Below are 12,528 nucleotides of genomic sequence, written 5' to 3'. Positions count from 1 at the left end.
TAACAAAACTTCTGGTCCCCACAAGTATAGTTAAACACGTCTACACACACACACACACACACACACACACATACATGCACACACACACACACACACACACACACTCTGAAAACAATATTTAGACAATGAAGTGAAATTGTGTTCTCTCTTTCCCTCTCTCTGATCCTTTGTTTTAGAAAGGTTCAGGTGGCTGCTTTGATTCTCTCTTTCTTTTTGGATGGGAGGGGTGCAGTGTGTTAATTTAGCTCCCCTGAGAGCTCTTCTGGTGGAGGGAGAGATGGAGGGTATGGTTTCACTAAGGTTTCATGAAGGTTTATCTGCAATTTGCCAACACACACAAAAAGGAAAGACCCATCCACCCCCCTCCGATGCAGCAAACAGCTAGATATTTTTGTATAGAGCGCCATTGTATCGTTCCAACAACCGCAAACTATTATCACTTCTATTTATGTTCATACCGAAGCTTGTATTGCATTTTCCTCCGTAGTTATTTGCATAGCTACACAGTCCTGCCACTTAATCCATGATTCCATCCTTCTTCCCTCCTGGGAAGGACACTGACACACCCCACCATCTGGCTTTTAACTCCAAACTCACCGTGTGAGATGCCCAGATAAGCAGCTACTGTGAGCTTGCAGTATATATTGACAGTATTTGAACGATTTCTGTCTGGAATAGCTGGGCTTGTTTGTTCAGTGAGTGACAGTGTTGGGATGTGTTGCATATGCACTACTGTGTCAATACCTAGAGGTCAATGCTATATAGGTTGAAATAGCAGGTCTGATTCAAACCCTGATGCACATTTACCCCATTCCTAAGACAGTTCAGTCATTCCACTCACCAAGCTAAATGGCCTGTCTAGTTATTTTTGGGCAACAGTCTTAGACAACATTCTTGTCTATAGGCCTGGTACATGAAGCAATGACAACAGCTACGCATGGCAGCCAATATAGTAGCCTGATCCAAGTCATGAGAGCACAAGTCAGAATTCCCACACAGGCCACATTGGCTATGTCAACGGAGAATTAGGGCAGCTAGATAATGGAGGAACCATCAAGGTGAATGGACAGCCCCAAAGTCTGGGCTTATATCTCAATAACACCAACCAGGAAATCCTCAGTAACACCAACCATACCAACACAACACCCCCCCAGTGTTTGTGTTTGTGTGTGTGTGTGTGTGTGTGTGTGTGTGTGTGTGTGTGTGTGTGTGTGTGTGTGTGTGTGTGTGTGTGTGTGTGTGTGTGTGTGTGTGTGTGTGTGTGTGTGTGTGTGTGTGTTCATTTGTTGGGTCTCTGGGACACAGCAGACCAGATGGTCCCTTGAGCCCTATCCTCATCCATATTCATGAAGCAGGGTTTGACCCCACAACCTCTGAATGGGTCACCTCTGACCCCGGGCTCTTTAGGGAGTCTATAGATATGGGCTGGGGCTGTGGCAGACCCATCACGCAAATTGCACCGATCCCCACACCCAAATACCACAACGGAGTGCTTGACCTCTTCATACTGAAGGCATCTGAGAGGCTATGTGAACGCCTGGTTAAGCCCAACCTCGGCATGCCTTCTCTGGGGTTCTCAAGCTCTGCTGTGGGGCCTATCTGGAGGTGAACATCTGCACTAACCAGAGAGGGCCTATAGAGGACTTAGACAGAGGGAGAGGGGTGGATGGTTAGCAGGGTACAAAGCCAAGGGAACAGGCTAATGATGTCAGACTGTGGCTGTGTCCAAATATACATACTTGCGTCCTAAATAGTAGGCAGTTTCAGTATGCAAAAAAAGAAAGTTTAATAGGATGCAACATTTCGAAAATCAACTTTAAATGCCCAGATGTCATACTCATTTCGGCTTTGACAACAGCTGATAAATTAGATATGGGGATATGCTACCGGAATTAACGGATAGCGGGAAACAATGCAATCACGCATGATGCATTCTCAGTATGTGAAAATCAGGTATGGTTTAAATGTCAAGATGTTATATTCATTTCGGCTCTTCATCTATCAGAATTCAATTCTCACTTTTCCACAATGCATTGGAAGAGATGGGCTGCGAGTGATAGTCCCTAGTTCTCTTCAAGTAGCCAAACAACAAAACTAGGCTACTTAATTGGGAAGATGCCAAATTGCAAAGCTCAAATTTTTCAAATTTATTATGACGAACCGCTTAAAATAATAAGGAGTATTGCATCCTAGACTACATCTTTGAAAACAGAAGTCTTTATTATTATTATTATTTATAGATTGTTTTTATGCCCAAAGTGAATTTCTGTTTTGTCAACTGAAAAAAGTTTCTTGTTATCTTAGCATTCAACAGAGCTTGTAAGCTAAATACTAAACCATCTTTTGATTTCTGAATGTTTCGTCACCACATTCAGGTGGTATGTTGGGCCAGCAGCATACCACCCTGCATCCTACTACTCACTAAGCAGAGTTTGTGCTGGTTTATCCCTGGATGACAGAGCAGATGCTGCTGGAAGTGTTTTTGAAGGGCCAGTAGGTGGCACTTTTTCCCAGGGCAGTGATTGGGGACATTGCCCTGTGTATTGTGCTGTCTTTTGGATGGGATGTTAAACCGGTGTCCTGACTATCTGTTGTCACGAAAGATCCCATGGCACTTATTGTAAGAGTAGGGGTGTTTTGCCGCAGTCAAAACAAGTGGGAACTCTGAAAAATACAAGGTCAAATCTTGTCGTCAGTGATCTTCAGGTTGGAAAGTCGGAGCTCTAGAAAGAGGCCAGAGTTTCCAAGTTGGTTGACCATTCAAATAGTTTTTTCTGAGTTCCCAGATGTTTTGAACACACTTAATTCGGAGACTTACGAGTTCCCAATTGTTTTGAATGTGGCATTAAGCCCTGTGTCCTTGCAAAATTCCCAATCTGGCCCTCATACCATCATGCCCTTCTAATCATCCCGATCTTCCATTTGTCTCATTCATCCACCCTCCTCTCCAGGTTGTTGCTGTAAATGAGAATGTGTTCTTAGACAACTTACCTGGTAAAATAAGGCAAAAAAAACAAACAAAAAAACTAGGGATGCACCGATTTGACATTTTTGGCCGATACCGATATCTGACATTTTCCTAATAAAACGATACCGACATCGATAACCGATATGAAAAGAATTTGCAGGCCTTTTAAGCATTCTAGGACAGTTAAATAGTTAACACACACACATGGACGCAGCGGTCTAAGGCACTGCATTTCAGTGCAAGAGGCATCACTACAGTCCCTGGTTCAAATCCAGGCTGTATCACTTCCGGCCGTGATTGGGAGTCCCATAAGGCGGCGCGTAGGCTGTCATTATAAATAAGAATGTGCTCGACCAATCGGTGAAAGCCAACATAATCCACGACAGAGAACGGTTGATTGTCAAGGGCAATGAATTCCATTATCTTGGTGTTAATGGATTTCGTCTTTGAGTCGTCTCGCTGATAATGTTTTACTCTTTAAAATGACTGCTCGACTTGAACTTGTGTAGTTGTTGGAAGTGTGCGCTTAGTATTTTCCTGCTTTTGTTCTGTGTAGCGCTGTATTTTTCGTGGCGTCATTACGTCATCTACTTATTATATAGATATGCACGTCAGCTTTGACATCGGTTTTGCACATCGGTGTTAAACTAGACATCGGGCCGATGTCGAGGTTGGCATTTTTAGCTAATATCGGCCGATTCCGATATGCTCACCGATATATCGTGCATTCCTAAAACAAAACACTTGGGATGTGGCTGCATTGTTGGTGTCATGTTAAATAGACCTTTTGATTTGAACATATGGATTGTTTTCGTTTTGTAGGCTAGGCTAGGCTACCTATTTATTTATTGACTTTATGGATCAAGCCTTAGTAGTCATTCTGATCTCTTTCCCAATGATCAGTGCTTTTAGTTTATTAAGTTGCGGTTCTGAATTTGCAATGCACCCGACTGTCCACGTTTTTCTGTGCAACTGCCTTTTGATTTGATAATTTGAAAAGTTTTGGTGTGTAGTGGTAACACTATGAAAGTTCAGATGCCAATCACCATATAGGTTCAAAGATGAAAAAGCCTGGAAGAAGGAGAGATGACTAGAAATGATTCGGTTGACCGTTTTATGTCTGGATTAATTGTCGGAGTAGAGGACCTTGTGCATTTCAGGTAAAATAACAACTCAATGTGTATATCCCAGGACAAATTAGCTGGCAACAGAAAGCTAGCTAAATAGGACAAGTCAAGTGCAAGCTAAGTAGCAAAATTGCCATAAATGTTTAATGCTTTTCGACCTGTCCCCAAATTAATGTCATTGGCTCAGAGATTTTTGATATTTTAACCTGCATGTCGTGATTGCGTTTGTTGTAGGGGGACAAAATAAATGTATGCATGATGGCGCACGCGCGCAGCCGGTTTGGGTTGTGTGTAAGGGAATATATGAATAGAATATAATAAAATAAAATAAAATGTATTTATATAGCCCTTTGAGAACAGAAACCCAGCCTAAAACAGAAACCCAGCCTAAAACCCCAAACAGCAAGCAATGCAGGTGTTGAAGCATGTTGGCTAGGAAAAACTCCCTAGAAAGGCCAAAACCTAGGAAGAAACCTAGAGAGGAACCAGGCTATGAGGGGTGGCCAGTCCTCTTCTGGCTGTGCCGGGTGGAGATTATAACAGAACATGGCCAAGATGTTCAAATGTTCATAAATGACTAGCATGGTCAAATAATAGGTCTGGGACAGGTAGCACGTCCGGTGAACAGGATTCCATAGCCGCAGGCAGAACAGTTGAAACTGGAGCAGCAGCACGGCCAGGTGGACTGGGGACAGCAAGGAGTCATCATGCCAGGTAGTCCTGAGGCATGGTCCTACGGCTCAGGTCCTCCGCCCCCCGACACATAAACTACTGCAGCATAAGTACTGGAGGCTGAGACAGGAGGGGTTAGGGGACACTGTGGCCCCATCCGATGATACCCCCGGACAGGGCCAAACAGGAAGGATATAACCCCACCCACTTTGCCAAAGCACAGCCCCCACACCACTAGAGGGATATCTTCAACCACCAACTTACCATCCTGAAACAAGGCCGAGTATAGCCCACAAAGAGCTCCGCCACGGCACAACCCAAGGGGATGCGCCAATCCAGACAGGAAGATCACATCAGTGACTCAACCCACTCAAGTGACGCACCCCTCCTAGGGACGGCATGAAAGAGCACCAGTAAGCCAGTGACTCAGCCCCTGTAATAGGGTTAGAGGCAGAGAATCCCAGTGGAAAGAGGGGAACCGGCCAGGCAGAGACAGCAAGGGTGGTTCGTTGCTCCAGAGCCTTTCCGTTCACCTTCCCACTCCTGGGCCAGACTACACTCAAGCATATGACCCACTGAGTCTTCAGTAAAGAATTAAAGGTTGAGACCGAGTTTGTGTCTCTCACATGGGTAGGCAGACCATTCCATAAAAATGGAGCTCTATAGGAGAAAGCCCTGCCTCTAGCTGTTTGCTTAGAAATTCTAGGGACAATTAGGAGGCCTGCGTCTTGTGACCGTAGCGTACGTGTAGGTGTGTACGGCAGGACCAAATCAGAGAGATAGGTAGGAGCAAGCCCATGTAATGCTTTGTAGGTTAGCAGTAAAACCTTTAAATCAGCCCTTGCCTTGATAGGAAGCCAGTGTAGGGAGGCTAGCACTGGAGTAATATGATCAAATGTTTTGGTTCTAGTCAGGATTCTAGCAGCCGTATTTAACACTAACTGAAGTTTATTTAGTGCTTTATCCGGGTAGCCGGAAAGTAGAGCATTGCAGTAGAAGTAACAAAAGCATGGATAAATTTTTCTGCATCATTTTTGGACAGAAAGTTTCAGATTTTTGCAATGTTACGTAGATGGAAAAAAGCTGTCCTTGAAACAGTCTTGATATGTTCGTCAAAAGAGATCAGGGTCCAGAGTAACGCCGAGGTCCTTCACAGTTTTATTTGAGACGACTGTACAACCATTAAGAGTAATTGTCAGATTCAACAGAAGATCTCTTTGTTTCTTGGGACCTAGAACAAGCATCTCTGTTTTGTTCGAGTTTAAAAGTAGAACGTTTGCAGCCATCCACTTCCTTATGTCTGAAACACAGGCTTCTGGTGAGGGCAATTTTGGCTTCACCATGTTTCATTGAAATGTACAGCTGTGTGTCATCCGCATAGCAGTGAAAGTTAACATTATGTTTTCGAATGACATCCCCAAGAGGTAAAATACAGTATATAGTGAAAACAATAGTGGTCCTAAAACGGAACCTTGAGGAACACTGAAATTTACAGTTGATTTGTCAGAGGACAAACCATTCACAGAGACAAACTGATATCTTTCCGAGAGATAAGATCTAAACCAGGCCAGAACTTGTCCGTGTAGACCAATTTGGGTTTCCAATCTCTCCTAAAGAATGTGGTGATCGATGGTATCAAAAGCAGCACTAAGGTCTAGGAGCACGAGGACAGATGCAGAGCCTCGGTCTGATGCCATTAAAAGGTAATTTACCACCTTCACAAGTGCAGCCTCGGTGCTATGATGGGGTCTAAAACCAGACTGAAGCATTTCGTATACATTGTTTGTCTTCAGGAAGGCAGTGAGTTGCTGCGCAACAGCCTTTTTAAAATTGTTGAGAGGAATGGAAGATTCGATATAGGCCGATAGTTTTTTATATTTTCTGGGTCAAGGTTTGGCTTTTTCAAGAGAGGCTAAATTACTGCCACTTTTAGTGAGTTTGGTACACATCCGGTGGATAGAGAGCCGTTTAAAATGTTCAACATAGGAGGGCCAAGCACAGGAAGCAGCTCTTTCATTAGTTTAGTTGGAATAGGGTCCAGTATGCAGCTTGAAGATTTAGAGGCCATTATTCTTTTCATCATTGTGTCAAGAGATATAGTAATAAAACACTTGAGTGTCTCTCTTGATCCTAGGTCCTGGCAGAGTTGTGCAGACTCAACTGAGCTTTGAACAAATACGCAGATTTAAAGAGGAGTCCGTAATTTGCTTTCTAATAATCATGATCTTTTCCTCAAAGAAGTTCATGAATTTATTACTGCTGAAGTGAAAGCCATCCTTTCTTGGGGAATGCTGCTTTTTAGATAGCTTTGCGACAGTATCAAAAATAAATTTCTGATTGTTGTTATTTTCCTCAATTAAGTTGGAAAAATAGGGTGATCGAGCAGCAGTAAGGGCTCTTCGATACTGGACGGTACTGTCTTTCCAAAGTAGTCGGAAGACTTCCAGTTTGGTGTGGCGCCATTTCCGTTCCAATTTTCTGGAAGCTTGCTTCAGAGCTCAGTATGACTGTGACAGTGAGTAGGTCCAGAGACATGTTGGACAAAACCCACTGAGTCGATGATGGCTCCAAAAGCCTTTTGGAGTGGGTCTGTGGACTTTTCCATGTGAATATTAAAGTCACCAAAAATTTGAATATTATCTGCTATGACTACAAGGTCCGATAGGAATTCAGGGAACTCAATGAGGAACGCTGTATATGGCTCAGGAGGCCTGTAAACAGTAGCTATAAAAAGTGATTGAATAAGCTGCATAGATTTCATGACTAGAAGCTCAAAAGACGAAAACGTCATTTTTGTTTTTGTAAATTGAAATTTGCTATCGTAAATGTTAGCAACACCTCCGCCTTTGCGGGATGCACCGGGGACATGGTCACTAGTGTAACCAGGAGGTGAGGCCTCATTTAACACAGTAAATTCATCAGGCTTAAGCCATGTTTCAGTCAGGCCAATCACATCAAGATTATGATCAGTGATTAGTTCCTTGACTATAATTGCCTTTGAAGTAAGGGATCTAACATTAAGTAGCCCTATTTTGAGATGTGAGGTATCACAATCTCTTTCAATAATGACAGGAATGGAGGAGGTCTTTATCCTAGTGAGGTTGTTAAGGCTAACACCATGTTTAGTTTTGCCCAACTCAGGTCGAGGCACAGACACGGTCTCAATGGGGATAGCTGAGCTGATTACACTGACTGTGCTAGTGGCAGACTCCACTAAGCTGGAAGGCTGGCTAACAGCCTGCTGCCTGGCCTGCACCCTATTTCATTGTGGAGCTAGAGGAGTTAGAGCCCTCTCTATGTTGGTAGATAAGATGAGAGCACCCCTCCAGCTAGGATGGAGTCCGTCACTCCTCAGCCGGCCAGGCTTGGTCCTGTTTGTGGGTGAGTCCCAGAAAGAGGGCCAATTATCTACTAATTCTATCTTTTGGGAGGGGCAGAAAACAGTCTTCAACCAGCGATTGAGTTGTGAGACTCTGCTATAGAGCTCATCACTCCCCCTAACTGGGAGAGGGACAGAGACAATTACTCGATGCCGACACATCTTTCTAACTGATTTACATGCTGAAGCTATGTTGCACTTGGTGACCTCTGACTGTTTCATCCTAACATCGTTGATGCTGACGTGGATAACAATATCTCTATACTCTCTACACTTGCCAGTTTTAGCTTTAGCCAGCACCATCTTCAGATTAGCCTTAACGTCAGTAGCCTTGCCCCCTGGTAAACAGTGTATGATCACTGGATGATTCATTTTAAATCTAATACTGCGGGTAATGGAGTCACCAATGGGTTTTCAATTTGTCAGAGCTAATGGTGGGAAGCTTCGGCGTATCAGAACCCGTAACGGGAGGAGTAGAAACAAGAGAAGGCTCGGCCTCAGACTCCGACTCGCTGCTTATTGGGGAAAAACGGTTGAAAGTTTCTGTCGGCTGAATGAGCGACACCGGTTGAGCATTCCTATAGCATTTACCTCCAGAAATCATGAGAAAGTTGTCCAGCTGCGGGGACCGTGCGAGGGGATTTATACTAACGTTACTATCTGTACTTACTGGTGGCACAGACGCTGTTTCATCCTTTCCTACACTGAAATGACCCTTGCCTAACAATGACTTCTGAAGCTGGGCTTGCAGCACAGCTATCTTCGCCGTAAGGCGATCTTTCTCCTGTATATTATGAGTACAGCGACTGCAATTAGAAGGCATCATGTTAATGTTACTACTTAGCTTCGGCTGGTGGAGGTCCTGACGAACCCTGTCCAGATAAAGCATCATGTTAATGTTACTACTTAGCTTCGGCTGTTGGAAGTCCTGACGAACCACGTCCAGATAAAGCGTCCGGAGTGAAAAAGTTGAATGAAAAAAAGTTGAGTGAGGGAAAAACCAAAAATATAAACTGTAATTAAAAAGTTAAAAAAGTAAAAACCGTAAAGTTGTCAGGTAGCAAAGTAAGGTTAGCAAAAAAACGCACAAAACGCACAGCAACACGTAAACAAGTCTGCAAGTTTTGCTATCAGAAACCGCTACACTTGACCCCAGGTTTAAGAAGTTAGCCTTCATTGATGCCAGAGCGATTGATGAGGCTCTTCAAAGAATAACCTCAGTAGCAGGGAGGGACAACCCCAGCAGTCAACTAGCTCAAGCACCAGGGCAACAGGAAGAAGTGGGATCAGATGGAGCAGAAGCACCAGCAGTAGTGCCGCAAACGTCTGGTGTTTGGATGCTGTTTGACGAGAGAGCAACTGGGGATGCAGCACGAAGGAATCCCTCAGCAGATGCCATAATGGAGGTCCGATCCTATTTGGAGGAGCCCCCTCCAACATTAATTACGGATAAATTATTTTATAGAATAGCATGTCATATCACTTAATCCGACATAGCCAAAGACACGGCAGGTGCAATATTCTATTATTATGTTGTTTTGAATTGTTACATTTATATGCACTTTGTTTATATAAATGAAAAAAGTTATACTTTAAATGCACATGTGTAATAGCATCCTTCTTTTTTACATTTATTTCAATTTGTGGGATGCATTTTTCTTGCACTTTGATATGGTGCAATGTTCTATTATGCTGTTCAGATTGTATTAGTTTTGAATGTTTAGATTTAAATGCGCTTTATTTATGTACATTAAAAAGGTATACTTTAAATTGAAATGTTTAATAGTATTCTTTTTCATAACAAACCAATGCATGTTTAAATATATTGTGGTTAAGGTAGAGTATGATTTCATTTAATAATTTAATTAGAATTGTTTTAACATCAATCATGGTCAAACTATCGCAAACTGTTTGACTTGAAAAAATACAAAACATATATTTTTTTAAAGAGACATTTGGGAACCAAAAGAGACGTCTTTTTTTTGGTGAGCTGAGCCAAACGAGAGAGCTGAGCCAAACGAGACGGAATGCCCATCACTAGTGTATATTACAGTACTTTGGTTTCACTAGTAAATATGTCAAAATGGAACCAAGTCATCTGTTTCGGTCTTCAGTCCTTTTTAAATAGAATAGATTTGGGCTATGGTATTGGTTGAATGTGATAATCTGCCTGTAACCAGCCTGAGTAGGCGTATAACTCCATTCCTATTATATTCCGAGTTTAGAGAAATTAATCAAATTGGAAATAAACTATTATCAGGCTGGTTAATGCGATGCATGTCTGTGGAATTTTGAAAAATCCACCCGCACTCGGCCCCAACCCACCCACTCAGCCAGCCAGGAGCCGCTACGGCCGTGGCATACTGAATATTTACTAAACAGTACATGCTAAATAGTATGCGACGATGAGTACATAGTATGCAGTTTAAGTACAGTGCCTTGCGAAAGTATTTGACCCCCTTGAACTTTGCGACCTTTTGCCACATTTCAGGCTTCAAACATAAAGATATAAAACTGTATTTTTTGTGAAGAATCAACAACAAGTGGGACACAATCATGAAGTGGAACGACATTTATTGGATATTTCAAACTTTTTTAACAAATCAAAACTGAAAAATTGGGCGTGCAAAATTATTCAGCCCCTTTACTTTCAGTGCAGCAAACTGTCTCCAGAAGTTCAGTGAGGATCTCTGAATGATCCAATGTTGACCTAAATGACTAATGATTATAAATACAATCCACCTGTGTGTAATCAAGTCTCCGTATAAATGCACCTGCACTGTGATAGTCTCAGAGGTCCGTTAAAAGCGCAGAGAGCATCATGAAGAACAAGGAACACACCAGGCAGGTCCGAGATACTGTTGTGAAAAAGTTTAAAGCCGGATTTGGATACAAAAAGATTTCCCAAGCTTTAAACATCCCAAGGAGCACTGTGCAAGCAATAATATTGAAATGGAAGGAGTATCAGACCACTGCAAATCTACCAAGACCTGGCCGTCCCTCTAAACTTTCAGCTCATACAAGGAGAAGACTGATCAGAGATGCAGCCAAGAGGCCCATGATCACTCTGGATGAACTGCAGAGATCTACAGCTGAGGTGGGAGACTCTGTCCATAGGACAACAATCAGTCATATATTGCACAAATCTGGCCTTTATGGAAGAGTGGCAAGAAGAAAGCCATTTCTTAAAGATATCCATAAAAAGTGTTGTTTAAAGTTTGCCACAAGCCACCTGGGAGACACACCAAACATGTGGAAGAAGGTGCTCTGGTCAGATGTAACTTTTTGGCAACAATGCAAAACGTTATGTTTGGCCTAAAAGCAACACAGCTCATCACCCTGAACACACCATCCCCACTGTCAAACATGGTGGTGGCAGCATCATGGTTTGGGCCTGCTTTTCTTCTGCAGGGACAGGGAAGATGGTTAAAATTGATGGGAAGATGGATGGAGCCAAATACAGGACCATTCTGGAAGAAGACCTGAGACTGGGACGGAGATTTGTCTTCCAACAAGACAATGATCCAAAACATAAAGCAAAATCTACAATGGAATGGTTAAAAAATAGAATGGCCAAGTCAAAGTCCAGACCTGAATCCAATCGAGAATCTGTGGAAAGAACTGAAAACTGCTGTTCACAAATGCTCTCCATCCAACCTCACTGAGCTCGAGATGTTTTGCAAGGAGGAATGGGAAAAAATTTCAGTCTCTCGATGTGCAAAACTGATAGAGACATACCCCAAGCGACTTACAGCTGTAATCGCAGCAAAAGGTGGCGCTACAAAGTATTAACTTAAGGGGGCTGAATAATTTTGCACGCCCAATTTTTCAGTTTTTGATTTGTTAAAAAAGTTTGAAATATCCAATAAATCTCGTTCTACTTCATGATTGTGTCCCACTTGTTGTTGATTCTTCACAAAAAAATACAGTTTTATATCTTTATGTTTGAAGCCTGAAATGTGGCAAAAGGTCGCAAAGTTCAAGGGGGCCGAATACTTTCGCAAGGCACTGTATGTATTACACTAGTATGGGTATTCGGACATGGCTCATGACAACACTGGAGCCGAGATCACATGGGAGATGCAGCGTGTATCTCCATGCTCACTATGCTATTCTGCTAAAACAATGGCCTCCAAACAGCTCCAATGCCTACACAGTACCACCATACATTCAGTGGTGTAGTGCATGGTAAACGCAGCAAAAATGCATTGAAAGTAAAGGGAGCGTACATTTTTTCACTGCAACCGGTGATCAGTTTACCCACTTTTTTTTTAACCACTCCATCAATGCATACATTGTTGCATCTTATAAACTCTCTTCAGAACATTTATCTGTTTCATGGATCTGGGCCATTATTTACTAGGGGTTAAGGTTGTGGTTGA

This window comes from Oncorhynchus clarkii, chromosome 17 (genome assembly GCF_045791955.1).
Source record: "Oncorhynchus clarkii lewisi isolate Uvic-CL-2024 chromosome 17, UVic_Ocla_1.0, whole genome shotgun sequence".
In the NCBI taxonomy this organism is placed as follows: domain Eukaryota; kingdom Metazoa; phylum Chordata; class Actinopteri; order Salmoniformes; family Salmonidae; genus Oncorhynchus; species Oncorhynchus clarkii.
This window is presented reverse-complemented; position numbering follows the sequence as displayed.